At 36.5% G+C, this 18808-nt stretch overlaps 1 long non-coding RNA gene across 1 annotated transcript; it reads left to right on the top strand.

Moving 5' to 3' along the window:
- Positions 1-4599: 4599 nt before the first annotated feature.
- Positions 4600-17015, top strand: LOC115927345. The gene is made up of 3 exons (XR_004065578.1): positions 4600-5031; positions 12738-12865; positions 14843-17015. It is a non-coding gene; the product is annotated as an uncharacterized LOC115927345 (long non-coding RNA).
- The last annotated feature ends 1793 nt before the right edge of the window (positions 17016-18808 follow it).

The raw sequence follows: 18808 nt of genomic DNA, 5'->3' as shown, positions 1-18808 counted from the left end.
CTGTTAAAGGAGAGGGAAAGTGAGACCTCGTCGGTATCGTCAGAATCAGAAGCTGAGGTGGAGGACTGCCCAACCCGTACGTTTCGGAAGATCCAGATGGGAAGGCCAATGCAGGGGTTGGATCTGCGACGCACTCTTCCGGGCACCCCTCTGCAGGTAGAAGAGAGGTCTTCCTCAACACAGTTCTCGGGGGGCAAGAAGCTCTTTCAGGAGGAAAAGGTACGAGAGTACAGCGTGGTTTTCCTGCATGGGTGTGAAAAGGAAAGTTCGCCGGCGCCTACAAAGTTGCATCACCTCGCATCGGATCAGTCGCTAGGTTCTCCGATGTCCGTACAGGAGCTGGTAAGGGCCCTGATCGGCCGGGTTAACAGCATTACTGAAGTCACCACAAGACGATCTTTTTGTGACGGGATTCTGGTAGTGGAGGAAGAGATCAGGACCAATTACAGTATTAACTTGAAGGCTGGAGCAATCTTACCAGAAGTTTAACTCATACATGTATATCAATTCAGCTATCATTAATATTGCAATTACTTGGAAACCTGTTTTCTTGTATGTATTTTATGCTGCAATTGAAGTTCATGGCGGAACTCATTTATATTTCTCTTATAGTGATTAAATTTTCCTTACATGTAACTATTGATGTTGTTGTTGTTTTTAGTTTTCACGGCGCTATCATTGAAAATATGAATATTTACGCCAGAATGAATTCCTATGATCTATTCCACCAAAGATGATAATGCGTGTGTATATATTACTTGTACATAATTCTTACCTCATGTTTAACTGCAGGCTTATTCGAGGATAGTGGTACTGCGTACATACTGATAGTACAGGTTGAAATAGTTTAAATTTGGAAAGGACTTGATCTTTTCCCACTCTTGTTCTTGTACAATTATATGTAATTATTGCTATACGTGAAAGTATTCCAGCGGATTTTTCGGCCTTTAATTGCAAAAATGTATTTATAGATGTTGTTCGCAGGACAGAATGATTAATTGAAATAAATGTATAAAAGTTTTATCTATGTAATTTTGCCTCATTCTTGCCAAAAGCATGTATTAAGACGATTTTGTGTTTTTGGTCAGAGGACTGCCCAGACTTGGGGCGGGGTAGTGTAACGAAATCGTTATTTACATTACCTAGCCCTTAGAGGGCGTTAGTTATTGTAATTGTTTATTGTTATTGTAGATGTCGCTATGGTTACGTCGCGCACTGCGATGCGCGTACGTGGGGTTAATCTTGTGGGCAGTCTGTGTTGAGCTGCCGTAGAAGGAAGTTGTGCCTTAATTTGTTTGGAAGTTCAGATTATTAAAGTTCTTGGAAACATTACTTGATCTGTAAGTGCATATTATTTCCTGTGTTGGTAACTTAATTTAGTTAAGTGATTGTAAGCTGATCTGAGAGTGTCTGTTGCACAATATATTTTTGTGAGAACGTCGAGTACAGAGAAAGAGCGGGTTCTGACTAAAGAAGTGACGCTACCCAGAGAGTGAGAGACCCGTTTTCGTTACACCACCTAATAAAGAAAATTCTGACGAAATCAATAGGTGGTCTGTTGATAACAGACCACCTAATAATAATAAAGAAAATTCTGACGAAATCAATAGGTGGTCTGTTGATAACAGACCACCTAATAATAAAGAAAGAAAATTCTGACGAAATCAATAGGTGGTCTGTTGATAACAGACCACCTAATGAAGAAAAAAATTGTTGGAGACGCCTGGACTCGAACCAGGGACCTCGAGGTCGGAAGTCAAGTGCGTTACCCATATACCAAAACATTTCCCATAGAGAATACACGTAAACGGAAAATGGAATTCTCAAATCCCTCTTTGCAAGTGAGATATGAGCATGATCCCGGCATCTGATCGAAAAATAAAGGGCACACCTGTGATAGCTCATTGTCTCAGCTACAACATACTCAAAGCTCAGCATAAACAAAGATAAAACGACGGAGATATTGCTCCCGAAAGACGATAATGTAGAATCCAGTTTTGAGAAAAAGTCATGTCCAATAGAGAATACACGCAAAATATAAAAAAATTGACATGCCTCCTTTAATCGCAAAAATACGCCATGATACCATTGTCAAAATGAAATATCGTGGCTACTGCATTTGTAGAGAATATTCTAAGGTAGAACATATCAAAATTTGAAAGAAAATTAATTAATATTTACAGAGATACAACAAAATTTTCCAAAAATCTGCTGACGTCATAATATGCAAATTAAAATTTTGAGTTTGGAGGCCATTATGATGACGTCATGAGTTAATTGAAGGTCAAATGAGACATGAAATCATATCTCCAACTCATGTTTTTTCCAACCATGATATAAAAGTTGGGGGTCAATTGACTATCTGAAGAGCTATTTCGATTTTTAAAATGGCATGTTTTTGATCAAATTTGCATTATATTTCCCATAACAGCACGCGCGGATTTTGAACTTTGACGCGCGCTCACGGCCTTTTGAAAGGTCAAGAGTGACTGAAATTAATGTAAATTGTCATTTACGGAAAGAGGAATCTAAATCATGTAAAAAAAATTGAATTTGACGTTTTCCGCGTTGTGAACGCGCGCAATGCGCGCGGGGACACATACGGACGGAAAATTTTGAAATGCTTCAAATGACCTGATTCGTACACTACTTTAATAGTTAAGTGATTTTGAGCATTTTAAAATTTTGACGCGCACGTACGCGCGCGTAGTGACCTTTATGTGACCTTTGATGACATGACCTGTTGACCCTTGACTTAAAGTATATGTGATATGAATATGAATGACCTTTGCTCATGCATCATGAAGATATGATGGATAATGTGATTTCACAAAATGGCGCCTGGATGACGTCACGATAACCTGATGACCTTGAAAATGTTTCTGTCACGTCTCATGACAATGACCTATGACTGTGTTTTAAAATTGAAAGAAATTAACACAACCGATCCTGAGTTAACCGATAAACAAAAAACGGGAAGAAATAAATAAAAATAAAGAATAAATAATAAAGAAAATTCTGACGAAAACAATAGGTGATCTGTGAAAGACAGACCACCTAATAAAGAAAGAAAATTCTGACGAAAACAATAGGTGGTCTGTTGACAACAGACCACCTAATAATACATTTATATAGCGCAGCTTTATACAAAATATATTCAGCTGCGCTGGTTAAGAGCTCCTTTTTTTACTAAATTCTACAAAATAAGATCTCTCAGTTGAACAAATAAGTTTTTAAATTGGATTTAAAAACATTGAGAGATTAAGCGCTTCGTATTTTGTATTGGCAAGCTATTCCATAGTTTGGGGGTAGCAATAGCAAAATCACGGTCCCCAAGAGTTACTTTAGTTTTGCCATCGGGAATCTGAAACAATAATTTATCTGTGGAACTGCACAGGCTACGACTGTGAGACTGGACTTTGAGTTGAAGTACTTCTGTGATGTAATTAGGGGCTTTACCACTCAATGATTTATAGACAATTAACACAATTTTGAATGAGATTCTTTGACGGACTGGCAACCACTGAAGTTCTCTCAGAAGAGGTGCGGTTGAAGTGAATTTCGACCGACGATAGACAAGTCTTGCACATGCATTTTGGACTCTTTGTAACTTAGCTATCAGAGAATCAGGCATTCCAAACAGCAACCCGTTACAATAATCAATCTTACTTGTGATAAGAGCATGTACAACCAATTTCATACTTTATTGTTCAAAATATTGCGGATACGTCTGAGATTGTACAGAAGATAGTATGTTGATTTGCATATATTTTTAATATGTGTTTCCATGTTCAAATTAGTACCAAAGCATACGCCTAAATTCCTTGCTGTAACAGAGGGTATCACATTGCAGGATCCAACTCCTACACCGTCAATGCTTATTTTTTAGATCTGTTGTGGAGTTCATATAACCAAAAATTCACTCTTTCTATCGTTTAGCTTAAGAATATTGTTAAGCATCCATCTATGAATAAAATTAACAAATTTTTCCAAAATTGAAACACTTGCATCTTGAGTACTAGTAGATGGTCTAAAGGATAAAAATAATCACCCGATACGAGCTGCGACATTAAAGTCATTGACCAGTTTTGGAAAAATGATGCAATATGTATCGACCCGTTTTTGTATCACATCCAACATGTGTTTGATTTGCGTCCAGTAGTCATTAACGCTATTTTAAGACCTACTTTTTGTGGTTAGAGTCATTAACCAGGCGACAGCGCCCAGCAACATTTTTTTTTCTACAAACGACTGTAGCGCCAGGTTACCCGGCCATACATCCAGGACTTTACAGGGGAGGGGGGGGGGGGGAGGAAGCTTGAAATAAACGAAATTGCGAGAATGAAGCCTTCAACTGGATGCGGTCCCCGGATAATCTTAGCCTTTTGGCAGATTCTGAGGCCTATCCAAATGCTTAAACAGAATATGTATGCGAACACATTTTTTTCGGGAGAAAAAAAAGGGGGGGGGGGGGGGGGCGTGCGCCTCCCAGTACCAGGCATCCACTGGATCTGGGCAGCGTTTCATGAGACCGTCATAACTACAAGTTCACCGACATCCCATTGAAACGTGTGTTAAACTTAATACACACATTTCAATGCGATGTCGTTGGACTTGTACTTATGACGGTTTCATGAAACGCTGCCCAGATCCCCGACACCGAACACCTGGGGAGGTTTCACGAAACCGTCATTAAGTCTAACTTTTTAGACATCGTATTGAAACGTGTGATAGAGATCTAACACGTGTTTCTACCAAATCTCCACGAGCTTAGACTTATGGCAGTTTCGAGAAACTAGCACTCGCTCTGAATCTGGCGCATCCACGGCCACGCTGGAAGCTCGGATCTGACCGCCTGCGATGCATGCCCCGGACGCGACGGCAGCCCGCTCTCGAGCTAACTCTCCATCGCATCGTGCAGCTGTCTTTCTTCTCTTTCACGAACACGGTTGCCCGACTGAAACAACTAGACCACATTAGTAGACTGACATCAAGATAGGTCTCTATTATGTGCCCATCCGTCTGATTAAGGTAGGTTCTACAGTAACACCGTATTTTATTCTTTTTTTAAATAAATCTAACTTGCACATTCAAATGGAAATAATAGCCCTACCAGGTGCGCCGGGCCCGCCGCTCCCGCCCGGCAGGATACCTAGACTGGTGGACATCACGAGCCATGTCCCTGGTTTTGCCCACACATAGCTGCATTACTATCCTGGCTGTGCAGCTGTGTATTAAAAACTGTTCATATTGATTTCCAGCATTTCAGACTACACTGTACAAAACTCAACTGATTTCACTCAAAATCGGTACTTTAGTGATAGTTGATGCCCGCCCCCCCCCACTCAGTGTTATTTAGGGTATGCATATGCGTGTTCCCCCCCCCCCTTTGCAGCAAAAGTCCGGTGTGTAAAGTCCCTGGCCCCCCCCCCCCCACTCAGTGTTATTTAGGGTACGCATATGCTCGTTCCCTCTTTTTGAAAGCACCCCCTATCTGAGGACTGCCAACATTTTCGAACCCCCCTTTCGCGGGCTTTTCACAGGCTTTTCCTGCCTTGGAGACCCCCCTAAATCAGGAAAAATGCTCAATGCACCCCCCTAAATTCAGAATAATTTCTCAGGAGTCAAAAGAGATGAGAGAAAAAAAGAAAAAACACCCCCTTTTTAAAGAAATCTCCGGGTGAAAAGTCAAATACACCCCTTTTTTTACAATTCTCGGGCCGGACTTTGTCGCACGAAAAGTACCCCTTTACCGGACATTTTGGTAACACGCATGCGGTCATTCCGACCCCTGCGTGGGGGGGGGGGGGGGCCGGGGTAAAGTCAATACGGGTCGACCTTTTTCTTTTGTTATACAAGCCTTTTTCAGCAAAAGTCCGGTGTGTAAAGTCAATACGGGTCGACCTTTTTCTTTTGTTACGAAAAGGACATTTTGGTAACACGCATGGGGTCCATCCGTTCTCGGAGTGGGGGGGGGGGGGGGCGGGAGTTGATGACACCTAAATAGCATACAATTTTTTCAACTTAGGTCTATGTTATAGTTATACTTAGAGATCTAGAATCTAGTCTATAGTCATATAGATCTAGACTAGAAAGAAAAATTCAAAAATTCAAATCGTGAGTCTACTGTCAAACTTGCTAATCAACCACTTTGTATACATTGTGTGCATTAGTGTGCAATTGTGTGCAATGTGTTCATCGTGTGCTATTGCTGCCTCTCAGCACGTACATGTAACAGCGCTAGAGGACAATACGCCTAAGCGTTAATTGACTCTAGCCTTGCTGGAGTGGTTTTGCCCTGCAGGCCTGGGTGGAATACGATATAAAATATCAAAAACTGTGACTCTAATGATTGCATTTTAGGCGTGGACTTTACGTAAGGTAGCATATGACGTTCAAATCAGATTTCTTAATAATCTTGCCATATGACCCATGTGCATCAACTTTTCACACGTATAGGCTACTGTCGGTGTCATCATGCATCCTCAGCTCATGGTAGCTGCTAGACGCAGGTTGTAGATCTAATAACATTGATATCACTTGGCCTATACCCATCATTTAATAATATTCAATCTGAGCTGTATGGCCCTACGTGTTATCAGTGCCTGTGATATGGTGTAATATTGAAGCCCTAAACAAAATTGCGCTTCAAAATGATCATGATGGAAATGCCTCAAAGAAGTAAAAATCTGTTAGTTTGAGTTACCATTTTTACCCTACTCATTTTCCCCAAAAGACTGTAGTGTACATGAATGTAATAAAAAACTGTTAGGTAAACAAAAAATAAAATTTTGATTTCCAATCATAAATATCTTGATAATCAGACAGCTAGGCAATCGGCTTGTAAAGTCATGGGATTCCTGACTGACCTAAATGTTTGTAATCATGATTGCAGCATGAGCTAAATCCAGGAGTTTTTTTCTTCAGAATCTGAGGCAATGTTACCGAGCCACTTAATTGATACCCGTACCCCTATCAAGACTGATAATTGATATAAAACAAAAATTCAAATTTGTTCATAATAACCACTAGAAGTACCCACACTAAAATAACCTTACCCACTGGTGGTAGCTGTTAATACTAGTATGATTAGTATTACTATACTGTAGGACTAGTAATATAAACTCTTCTTTCTTCTCATACAAATCACTTTAAAATAATACAAACATTTAACAAAAAATGTAAATATTTGATACTGGCCGGATAGCAATTTGGTGTGTCACTCTCGATATGGGTGCCAATTAAGGCTTAGTGACATCCATATCATATTTCATGTTATCACCTAGCCCTAAGGCTATTCTAACCAGTCTAGCGAACAAGCTGTTGGTTGTCCCTGTTCTGTAATTGATCATCTTGGTTGCACTCACATTTATGGAAGTTTATGCAAATTTATGCAAGTTTATCCAAATTAATTGTTGACACTATTGGGACCTTTATGTGACTGTAGTGGAATTCACTGCTGCAGGGACGGATCCAGTCTGCAGAAAGGGAGGGGGCCGGCTGAAAGGGGGCCAATTCGTGAAAAAATGTTGAGCACCGAGTTAACACCCACCACCCCCGGCCCCCCCTTTGCTCCCCCTTTCTCCAGGGGGGCGTCTTTTTTAAATCTAAAAAAAGGTTAAATTTACCTGTTTATGGGGCCAAGTGAGGGGGTCCCGCGGCCCCCCCCCCCCAATCTGGATCTGCCACTGCACTGCTGCAATAGTGAAAAACAGACACCATAATCTCTCTTCTCACAGAAGATTTAATATACCTAATATATATGTTAAAGGGAAATCCACCTTATTCTCTAGTATTAGCAAACTACCAGTGGAAGGCTGAACAAATATAAGAAGCACAATGGGGACAATTTGATTTAAATTTAAATCAGACTAAAAGTGACAAAGTTACATGTAAACATTTTTGTTGTAAATTTGTAATCATTAAAACATGTAGGTATGGGCTCTTCAAATTGGCTGAATCAGTAACGTCTATAGGATGTAGTGGCGGACAACTTTTCCATTTGTTCCAACACACAGAATGACTAAAATGTAAATGAAAAAGAAAAAAAACATGTACATGTATGACTCAGAAGGTTCTTTATATCGTAAGAGGACCTGTAAATAAACTGATAATTTCCACAAGGAAGAAGGCACTTAAGATTATGTTTTGTATACAACAAACAGGAGAGTTATCCATACATGTCTACATCATGTATTTCAAACTTTTGCCATTCTCTTTTTCTTACAGTGTATTTTTTTAAAACCCAATTCAGGGACTCTTCAACTCACACATGTAATGTAATTTATGCTACATGTATGTTTCAGAGGTGAAGTAGACAACAAACAGAAGAGTTATCAATGTCTACATGAATGTACCAAATTGCCAATTTGAGATTCACATTTATTTAGTGATCTCATACTTCAAACATTCATAACTCTTAGTATTGGTCTGATTTATTTCAAACTTTTGCCATTCTGTTTCTCTTACATTGTATTTATAAAAAAACTCAATTCAGGGACTCTTCAACCCATACATGTATTGTAATTTATGCTACACGTACATATTTTGTGTTTCATAGTTGAAGGGAAATTTTGAATAATTTTTTCCTCATGTACATTTATATATCTATGAATGGTCAATCCCTGCTATTAATACTAGAACACAAGACATATTGAAGCCTCTTCAACAGGTACATTTTGTAAAGCTATGGTGGAGTACAACTGCTGTGAGTATTCTCAAACTTGTGTGTGAGTTTTGACAAGGTAAATAAATCACCAGCCCCCCCCCCCCCCAAAAAAAAAGCCTCAAAATTTCACTTGATCAAGGTGACAGAGATCCAAGTTATGGAATTGTATGGAAATAAGATTCTAAATCGTGAAAAGGATTTATATTTTTTAATTTGTGAGATTTTTCTGGTGTTTTTAAGTACGCTTCAACAAAGAGGTAGGCCACCACCAAAATTGACACATCCCCAATTATTAATGATTTCCTGTTCTTTAGATGCTTCTTCTTTATAAAAAAAATGGAAGGTATTAGTGGGCAACTTCTCTGTGCATTAGTGAGTTTATGTCATTTTTGTTTTCTTACATTTTTATGTAAAACATGACCACCATTCGCAGTCATGAGGTGATATGAATGAGAAAATAAAGATAAACATAGTTGATTGTAAACATGGAGGATGATAACATTTAAGATAAAGAATACATGCGAAAAAGGTGTGAAAGAGAAAATGAGTGAAGGAAGAAGAACAAAGATAACTGTTTAGATACAAATGAGAAAAATAAAGGCACACACAGGGAAAGAGAGAAGAACCAATGGAAGAAGACAAAAACTGAGTGAAAAGTCATATCCTATGTAGACAGAAATAGGGGAAAGTGAAAGAAGAATATAAAAAAACAGTATATGAATAGAAGATATTAAAGTAAAAGATAAAAGAAGGATAAAATAAGAGAACATGAAGCGAGGACAGAAAAAAGAAGAAAAAAGATGTAGACAATAAAAAAGGAATAACATAGAAAATGAGAGAAAGAGGAAAACAGAAGGAAAAAAAGACTAACATAGGGTTATCTCAATAAAAGGAGAAATTTAAACAAATAATAAAACAGAAGAATAGAAAACTGTAAAGTGCTGCATGATATTGAATGTAAATATATGTCACAAGCTTTCTATCTGGGCAGATTTCTCCTGGGTACATTTTGAAATTCTAATCACCTACTCGTCATCACAATGAAATGACCTAATGAATAAAATGATGTGATTTTTTATTTTTCTCATCAATGACGATTCATTAATTTTCAGATTTCCTGTTCTTCATCCCAAGTGTTAATATTTGTATAACCGATTTATGTTCTATAGTATTTTGCTCCAAAGTTACTATCCCGTTTCATTCTATAAAATGCACGATAAGCAGACTCTAGATTTGTGCAGCTACTTTTACATACATGTACATGTCCACTTTATTACCCCGTATCTGTAGCTAGATATTTGGGATGCCAATTTGAAACAAAGTCTGTCAAAAGTACCCTCCTTAATACCCTATTTCCAATGACACCCATGTACCTTTATTCCTGTTAGGTGCTTAACATTGCACAAACTTAAAACAAAACAGTACCTGGAACTTGCAGCTGCAAAGAGAGAAAGAGAAAGAGAGAGAGAGAGAGAGATATTTAAGAGAGAGAAAAGGAGATCATACATGTATGAGAATAATAAACTGGAAAGAGTGACTATTATTGATTGCAAAAGTGACTGCAATTATTTGTCAGTAAATAAATGAAATGTAAATTACTTTGGTATGTAGAAGGAAAATTGTAAGGTTCAGAATTCAGAATTATTTTCTAATCTGCCCTTCTCTATCACCTCTGCATTAACATCATCACCCCTTTTTAAATATCCATCTGATATCCCTCTAATAGAAAACTGAACAGCTTTTGAGCCATAATGCATGGCCATTCAGAGGATTTGTTTATGTTGGGGACCGGGGTAAAATGCAATAAATTTCATTTTCTGTTTTTTATTTTGTTTATGGAAACTGCCCCCTATCCTAGCCCCCGCTTCGTACAGTCATGGTTCAGTGACAAAGCAATGGCCTCGTAACTGTGAGGCCCCAGGATCAAAACCGTGTCGATGTGCTATATTAGTGCCCTTTTGTGGGGCATTAATCCTCGTTACTGTCATTTATGACTTAAGGGCGTAGGTCCCCTATTTGATAAGCATAGTAGCATACACATGCTTTAGCAGTCACGCAAAACACACATTGTCAAATTATTATTCAATAAAATCGGAGAATGGATACTATTATCTAGATCTATTATTTTTAAATTATTTTAAAAATAATTCCATAAAGTGGGGTAAAACAAAAATATTCCAACTATATGAGCGACAGTGTATAATGTGAAGCATCCATGTTGCACTTTCTCCCTCTTCGTATTCTTATGCCATTTTAAAAACTATTTATTACAAATCTTTAATATAGTAAGACCCTACATGTACATTACATGTACATGTGCACATATTTTCAGAAGAGTCATATTATTGAGTGGAAAATACAGCTTTTCTATTCAATTTCCATTATGTTCTATAGATTAGGTAAAGCTAAATTAATTAATATAATTTGAGTTAAAATACATGTTTCTCTGAGGATCCAAAACCATTGAATACTATTGATTACCTAAGATTTAACTAACCATGGTCAGTTATCTTTCATTACCATAATATTTTGCAATTTGTCTGAATTTGTATAGAAATAAATGAAACTAAAGTATAATTTGCATATTAAAAAGATAATGTTTTTCTCCAACAATAATCAGCTGATTATCCTTTATTTTTGTTTGTTTGTAGTTGTTTTTTATTGATATATTTTATTTATTTCCTGTACAAAGATATTAATTGCATAATGTTTTCTCCTTTAAATGATTTTTTTTCTATTTTGATCCAATTTCCAAAAGATTACCCCTTATCCCTACAGTATATGCAATCTCCTACATGTATATACTACATGTAGCATTAAAAGTTGGCCAGTCTTCCTTTTAAAATTTATTGGATTTTTGTTTGTGTGTGTCTATGTCAAAGTTATTCTTATGCACATCTATTTTTCATTTATTCTTCAACTCTGGTATGATTTCCATTCAGTTTGGTATATATTGTATACAGTGTACATATTACGTAGAGCCGTTCCTTGGTTTTAGCGGTCTATGGTTTTAGTCTTTAAAAGAGGGTTGGGTGTGGAAATTTGTTTCCCCCCCCCCCCCCCTGTGCAAAATTAATGACTGCTGTGGATTGCAACCTGTAAGTTTTACAGTGCACATCAACTTTATAATTAAGTTACCAAAGTTGGAACTGGTACATTTTTTTTATTATACGCACTGAATAGTAACTTTGATACTAAATTTGCATAAAATCTGACTGTCCATACATTTTAGCAGTAATTTATTGTTTCCATTGTTGCAATGCCAAATGAAATAATAATTATAGCTTGCAGTAAAATCTTAGGATTTTTGTTTTTCTACAGGGTGTCTACTGTCTAAAAAGAATATGCAACAATATTTTTATTGGATACATTTTAAAGTTTTAAACGGTACTCATCCATTCATTTTGTTGGCAGTGCTGTGTTAGTATTATCTAAATACCATTTGTGTACAAGGAACAATACTACCCACAAACTTAAGTTAGGATTGTTTTTGCTAGACGTATCACATTTCAAATGTTAAAGATAGCATGTTGCATGCATCAGTGCACAAGAATACTGTGGCTTCTACATTTTAAAACAAACTTTCAATTAAAGTCACTCTTATTTCTTGGAAACAATACCATCATTGATTTGAAAGAAAATAATATACTTATTCATGCAGCTCTTCAAATATTTATTTCAAGTTAAGCAACAACTACCAAACATTGATTTTATATCATCCATTTCAGCAGATCTGCATGAACATGTATTAACAATACCTACATGTAGTTTTTGTATTGTATATTATTATGCAGATTCATATGAGTAGAAATGTATATGTCTTGGCAGCTCCTGATTCAATTATATCCTCTCTCTCTCTCTCTCTTTCTACCTTTTTATCCCTCTTTTCCCCTCTTTTTTCCCCCTTTTTTTTTTACTTTCAATCACTCTAGCTACCTCTCTCTTCCCCTTTTTGATCGCAGGAAGTTGCAATATTGTTATTATGTCACTGTAATAGTTCTGTATAAATGCAACTTTACATGTGTATACTTATACTTAATTGTAACTATTGCTCTTACCCAAACTACAGTCTTCTTTGGAGCAAACTGTCAGACATTTGCGGTAGTATACAGCTGAAATGGAATTTCCGTTCAACCAAACAGTATACTTCAAGGCTATTTCTCAGCGACGAGGGTTAGCTCCAGGTAGCAGTAGCAGGTACATGTAACAATATCTTAAAAACATTTACTTACCTGTAAGTCCTTTTCATGTGAAGATGATTCAAAGTACAACTATATTTATTTATTGTATAAAATGACCTGCTTTCATAAAGTCCTCTTGTGAAATCTTATGAATTTGAGTCCAATCCCCCCCCCCCCACCCCCTTCCTGTTTTTCTGGCTTCTATGTATTCTTTGAGCCAGCCCTTTGACGTATGCTTAGATCTTTTAAGTTGCAAATTTAGAAATTGCTTTCTTCAGTCAGCAACATAATGCATGATTCACATAGATTAGGGATATGTACCGGTAACCCATAAGATATAAGAACAAATTGCGATAATGAAATGAAGTGTGGAAGAGAGGATCTGAGCTAGAAGACTATAAGGAGAATGCAGCCAAGGCTAAGCAGCAGGAACCAGTTTGGGCTTCACTCAAGACACAATATAGTTTTTGCAATGAGCTGTTAAATACTGGGTCTTTCCTTGCAGAGTAATAAGGGAGCAAGAGAAAGACCATCACCATGTATACACGTAGCAGAAACACAAAGCAAATAAATTTGAGACATTTTATGATTAATTATGTAGGAAGCCAAATCTAATTTCAAACGTCACTTGTCATCTTTTATGTGATAGATCTACAATTATCATAACAGTAATGTTTGTAGCCTTAAAAAGAAATTGCAAGAGGAATGTCAATAAATAAAGTCTACACCATTCACAAGATGCTAATTTGCATTTAACACCATTCCAACAACTTTCAAATCAACTCCGGCAATTATGTTCTGATTCTATAATACATCTTTGTAAATACATCTTTGTAATGTTTGCAAGTTTCAGAAGATGAACCCTGCAAGGCCATCAAAATTACGACAAGAGTTCCATATGTACACGTAACCACCACTAAAATTGAAGGAAAAACTATGGGTATGCTGGGTTAGGATTAGGATGAGAGTGAGGGTAGGCTATACAGCTGTGCATCGATTTTAGTGGGGTTATATATATGGAACTCTTTCCGAAATTGCCTGTAGTTGATTTTTTTCCTTTCTCTTTAGGTAGTTGCAGACGTGTTGTTTTGGTCATTGAGTTTTTTGTCTGTAGTTTTTCTGCTTTTCTCAAAACCATCATTATATCAAGGTAGACTTCCCCTTTGATAACCAAGTTTCATCAGTGTGTGTAGTGAACATTCCCTCTTTTTCCAATACACTTTCGCAATATAATTAAATAGTTATAGATTAATTGTAATGCATCTTTGCAAGTTCATATTTTCATGTTTTCATGATTTGATTTATAACTGTTTTAATGCTAACCCTGATGAAACAGTACTGTAATTATTATGTACCTACATGTAATATACACTCACCCATAAACTTTATCATATTCAGGAGGATATCCTGCAAATCTATGATCATGGTTCTATTAAACTATACAATTTTCAATTAAACCTCCTTTACAGAAAGGGGAAATCAACAAGTGGCACCATTCATGTTTTTTTTTATAACTTATATGTGTAGATAGAAAAAATGCCTCACAAGGCTTTTCAAGATGATGTGGTCATTACCTCTTAATAGATTATATGTCAAAGTGGTTACAGTATGAGAGAACCTTTTCCACGTATGTAGGAGGATAGCCTTTAGATATATATTTAAAATTGAATTTCCAATCATTCTCTCTATAGATAAATGTACAGTATATAAAGAATGATATCTAGGGACTTGATAATGACATGTTCGATAATAATCAGTTTGTGTTCTTAATTAGATGCATTCATTCATTCCTAAAAGAAAGGCTTTGGAGCATACATGAATTTAAAAAAGTCTATCCCACTTTATTTGTTACATGGAGGTTAAAGAATTGATATGATTTTAAATTTTTTATTAGAGACCTTTTGTAAAACCCTGATAGAATCAATTTTGATTTGTTTACGCGATTGTTGTATTTTTACCATTCACGCTATCATTTTCTTCTTTTTCTATGCAGGCTGGAAGTAACACACATGTGCAGTGTTTCAGTCGAAAACGAATACCACCCATTCAAAATCGGTTATAGGATCTTGTCCATATGTCCATATTTTTGTATGCATGTGAAACATGGACCATGACAGCAGACATTAAAAGAAGGATACAGGCACTGGAGATGAAATGTTTCCGCAAACTCCTCAGTATCTGGTATAGAGATCACATAACCAACGAGGTAGTGAAAATCAGAATTGGAAACACCATAGGGCCGTATGAAGACCTCCTGACTTCAGTGAAAAGATGCAAAGTAAAGTGGTATGGGTATGTCACATGATCATTTGGACTGGCCAAGACTATTCTACATGGAACAGTACAAGGAGGGAGACGAAAAGGCAGGCAGAGGAAACGATGGGAAGACAACATTAACGAGTGACCTTGACTGAAACATCATACTTCGTAAAGCCAAGAACCACGAGGAGTGGAGGAAGCTGGTAGTATAAATCTTCAGTGGTGCCCCAAGGGTCAGCCAGACTGTGGGATAGGTGAAGGTGAAGGTGAAGGAAGCTAAGAATCAGATAGTTAGACATTATATTGGATCATTTATCCTTTCCTTCAAAAGGAATGTTGCTTTATACTGTAGCACATAAACAATGCTTTTTAATTGGCAATATTTCAGTTCAGTACGCTTGTTATTAATTTCATCAAACATTAAAATGTAAAAGGGAGAAACACTGTCATTTGAAAATCAAAATGTAAGTCATAAAAATTTCACTGTCTAACTATCTGAATCTTGTCAGGATCCATGTACGAGTTAGTGCAATTCTTTTCTCTTCACTACAACCGCATTGATTTACTTTAATAGCATGTTACTAGGTACATCAATTGATGAGAAAAAGCAGCAAAACGCTTTAAATTTGTTGTAGTCTTAAAATTAAAGTTGGAAGTTTCCTAAAAAGGGAATTTTAGAACACTCCTTCAACTGACATGCACGGATGTTATACTTATAATTTCCATACATTAATGTCTTTGTAATGCATGTTACCAAACAAAAAAAGTATCATCAACCATTCTTGTCATTTCCTGTGCAATTATTTTCACATCCTGGCTTAACAGTACATAAACAGTGCTCTTTTATTTTCAATATTTCAGAAAATGCATTTGCATTATGATACATGCAGGTATAGTTGGTCAAGTAAGAATATATTTACAGCATGCTCACTATGAATTGATTAAATCGCCATTGAATCTAAAAGGTATGTTATACCTCATTGTATATTCAGAAGGAAAAAGTGTGAGGATAGCTTAAAAAAAAAAAAAATCATGAGTATCCATAATGATGTGAATATGTACATGTTTGTTTGTTGCATATGATTCTTCCTTGGTATCAAAGCTGTAATAATTGCATATTTATGATTCAGCATAATACTTTGTTCATTACAAAAAAAAATATGTCATAATTTTCCAAAACGGTAGTGTAAAGAATAATGTAAGATTGAGGTAAGATTGTTACATATATTCTCTATACGTATCAACTACAATGTAAGTTTTCAAATGAGATACTATTTTGTCCCCAGATGAAATAAGTAATGGATCTTTTTTGTTAAATGTCAGCAAATGATCTAAATGAACATGTGTTCGGGTATATCAAATCTTGTACATGTAGTTTCTATAGCTAATATAGTTTGGAGGACTTAAAGATAGAAAAACTGCTGATTGATTAATTACCATTGTTTGTATTGTTCACTATAACCAGCAAGTAAAGGGACATTTAGTAGATGCCAAGAAAGTATTTCCAAAGCAATTACATTTCTCTTATCCTGTAATGTATTTTTTGCGTCAATAAAAGCAAATGTGAGGGTTGTCCACATAACATCACAACTACAGAACAGTTTAATTGAAATTAACATACATATTACATGTATATATGTGTATTATGGAATAACTTAGAATATTTCATAATTTGTTATTATTATCCAGTTCATTACATTTTTACCAATGTATTTCTTCAATATTTCTACTTTTCCTCAGAGCATATGCTGTGAACTAATGGATATTCCTTGTCAGTTCCATCATGTTATGTCAATGGGCTTACACTGTATGCGTGTACATGTCCTTTTTGCAATGTACATGTGCTACGAAAATGTCAACAATATTGTTTGAGATATAAAATATAGAGTTAACAAGTGAATTATTCATACTCCTTGTAAATGTGATTTTTGGGGATGCATTTTTTTGTAACTTAAGAATGAAAGGTTGACTGGGTGAATTAGGGCCCTTTTAGAAATAAATGTACATGTAGTTGTAACGTTTTCAAATGGATGAAAGTTTTATGGTGTAATTGTTGAAATCAAGAATTTTAAATTCTGTTTTCATGTTCTCACAATAGTTGTGTTAAAATTACAATAAGAAAGTTAAAACTTGTAAAAATATGCCACCTTGAAAATGGACTAGACTGAATAATTTTGAATTTGTAATATCTATGACAATTATCAACTGCTTCAAATTATGAACCACAGCATTAAGGGTGGTTTGCAGTGGAACTTACATGATTTGCATATTTAATATCAAAATTTAAACTGTAAGCTAACTTTGGCAGACAACACCGAATTCATTGAAAACTTTACTGTGAATAGATGAAGATGATGATGATAATAGTGACGATGTTGGTGGTGATGATGATGATGGGGATAATGATGGTAGTAGTGGGGATAATGATGGTAGTAGTGAATGGGTAGTGACGACGACGATGATGATGGTGGTGATGATGGTATAGTAATGATGATGGTGGTGGTAATGGTGGTAGTAGTGATGATGATGATAATGATGGTAGTAATGATGGTGGTGATGATGGTGATAATGAAAGTTGTAATGCTGGTGGTGATGATTGTAGTAGTGATGATGATGGTGATGATGATGGTAGTAGTGGTGATGATGATGGTAGTAGTGGTGATGATGATGGTAGTAGTGACGACGATGATGATGGTAGTGATGATAGTATAGTAGTGATGATGGTGGTAGTAGTGATGATAATGATGGTAGTAATGATGGTGGTGGTGATAATGATGATAGTGATCGTAGTAGTGGTGATGATGATGGTAGTAGTGATGATGGTGGTGGTGAAAATGATGGTAGTAGTGATGATGATGGCACCAAGGGTGATGGTGATGATACATGTATAATAATGATATTTATACAATAATATTAAAGCATGTACTAATAATATCCCACTCCTTAAAGCAATTTCCTTTATCAAAAACAAGTAAACTTATACCTTTTAATGTGCATTTTAAATTCAAATGTTTTGTATGACTAAATCGAAATAAGTACATGTAACTACAGAAAAAAATAAACCTTGTCGTGCAATTCAACAGGGAGAGTCATCATTGTCATCACCATGTCATCATCACCCCTCCCCTCTTCTCTCTCTCTCTCTCTCTCCCTCCCCCCCCCCTCTCTCTCTCTCTCTCTCTCTCTCTCTCCCAAGGCGGTATAAATCACATGAAGATAAATGTTTGTCACATTTTAACAATAAGTTGATCGGCATTGATGACCAAATAATAATCACCATAGTTGTTCAAGCAATCAATGTACGAGAAATTTTGTGAAAAATAGCTTAATATTCAGGTGGCTTAGTGAAATTACCGTTACTTGCCAGATCAAAAGCACCATTTTTGGTATAGTGCTTCCTTAGGACCTACTGAACGATAGTAGGGTAGGAGCCTCGGCAAAAATATCATTTAAGGGTGTGGGCGGGGCGTCGCCTCGTAGACCACATAAAATTCATAAGGTATTATAACATTGAGATTTGTAGTACAGTCATCCTTTTTGTACAGGGCTTCATTAGGACCTGCTGATCAGTGTGATCAGTGGTGGATCCAGGAGTGGGCCCGGAGCCCCGCCCCCCCCCCCTCCCCTTGAGGTGAAAATTTTTAAATTTTCGACACTCCACCCCCCCCCCCCCCCACTGAGCGAATTTTCGGCCGGCGCG

Source organism: Strongylocentrotus purpuratus, unplaced genomic scaffold (assembly GCF_000002235.5).
Source record: "Strongylocentrotus purpuratus isolate Spur 01 unplaced genomic scaffold, Spur_5.0 spur5_scaffold_20, whole genome shotgun sequence".
In the NCBI taxonomy this organism is placed as follows: domain Eukaryota; kingdom Metazoa; phylum Echinodermata; class Echinoidea; order Camarodonta; family Strongylocentrotidae; genus Strongylocentrotus; species Strongylocentrotus purpuratus.
The sequence above is the reverse complement of the archived record's forward strand: the minus strand, read 5'-3'. Positions and strand labels throughout refer to the sequence as shown.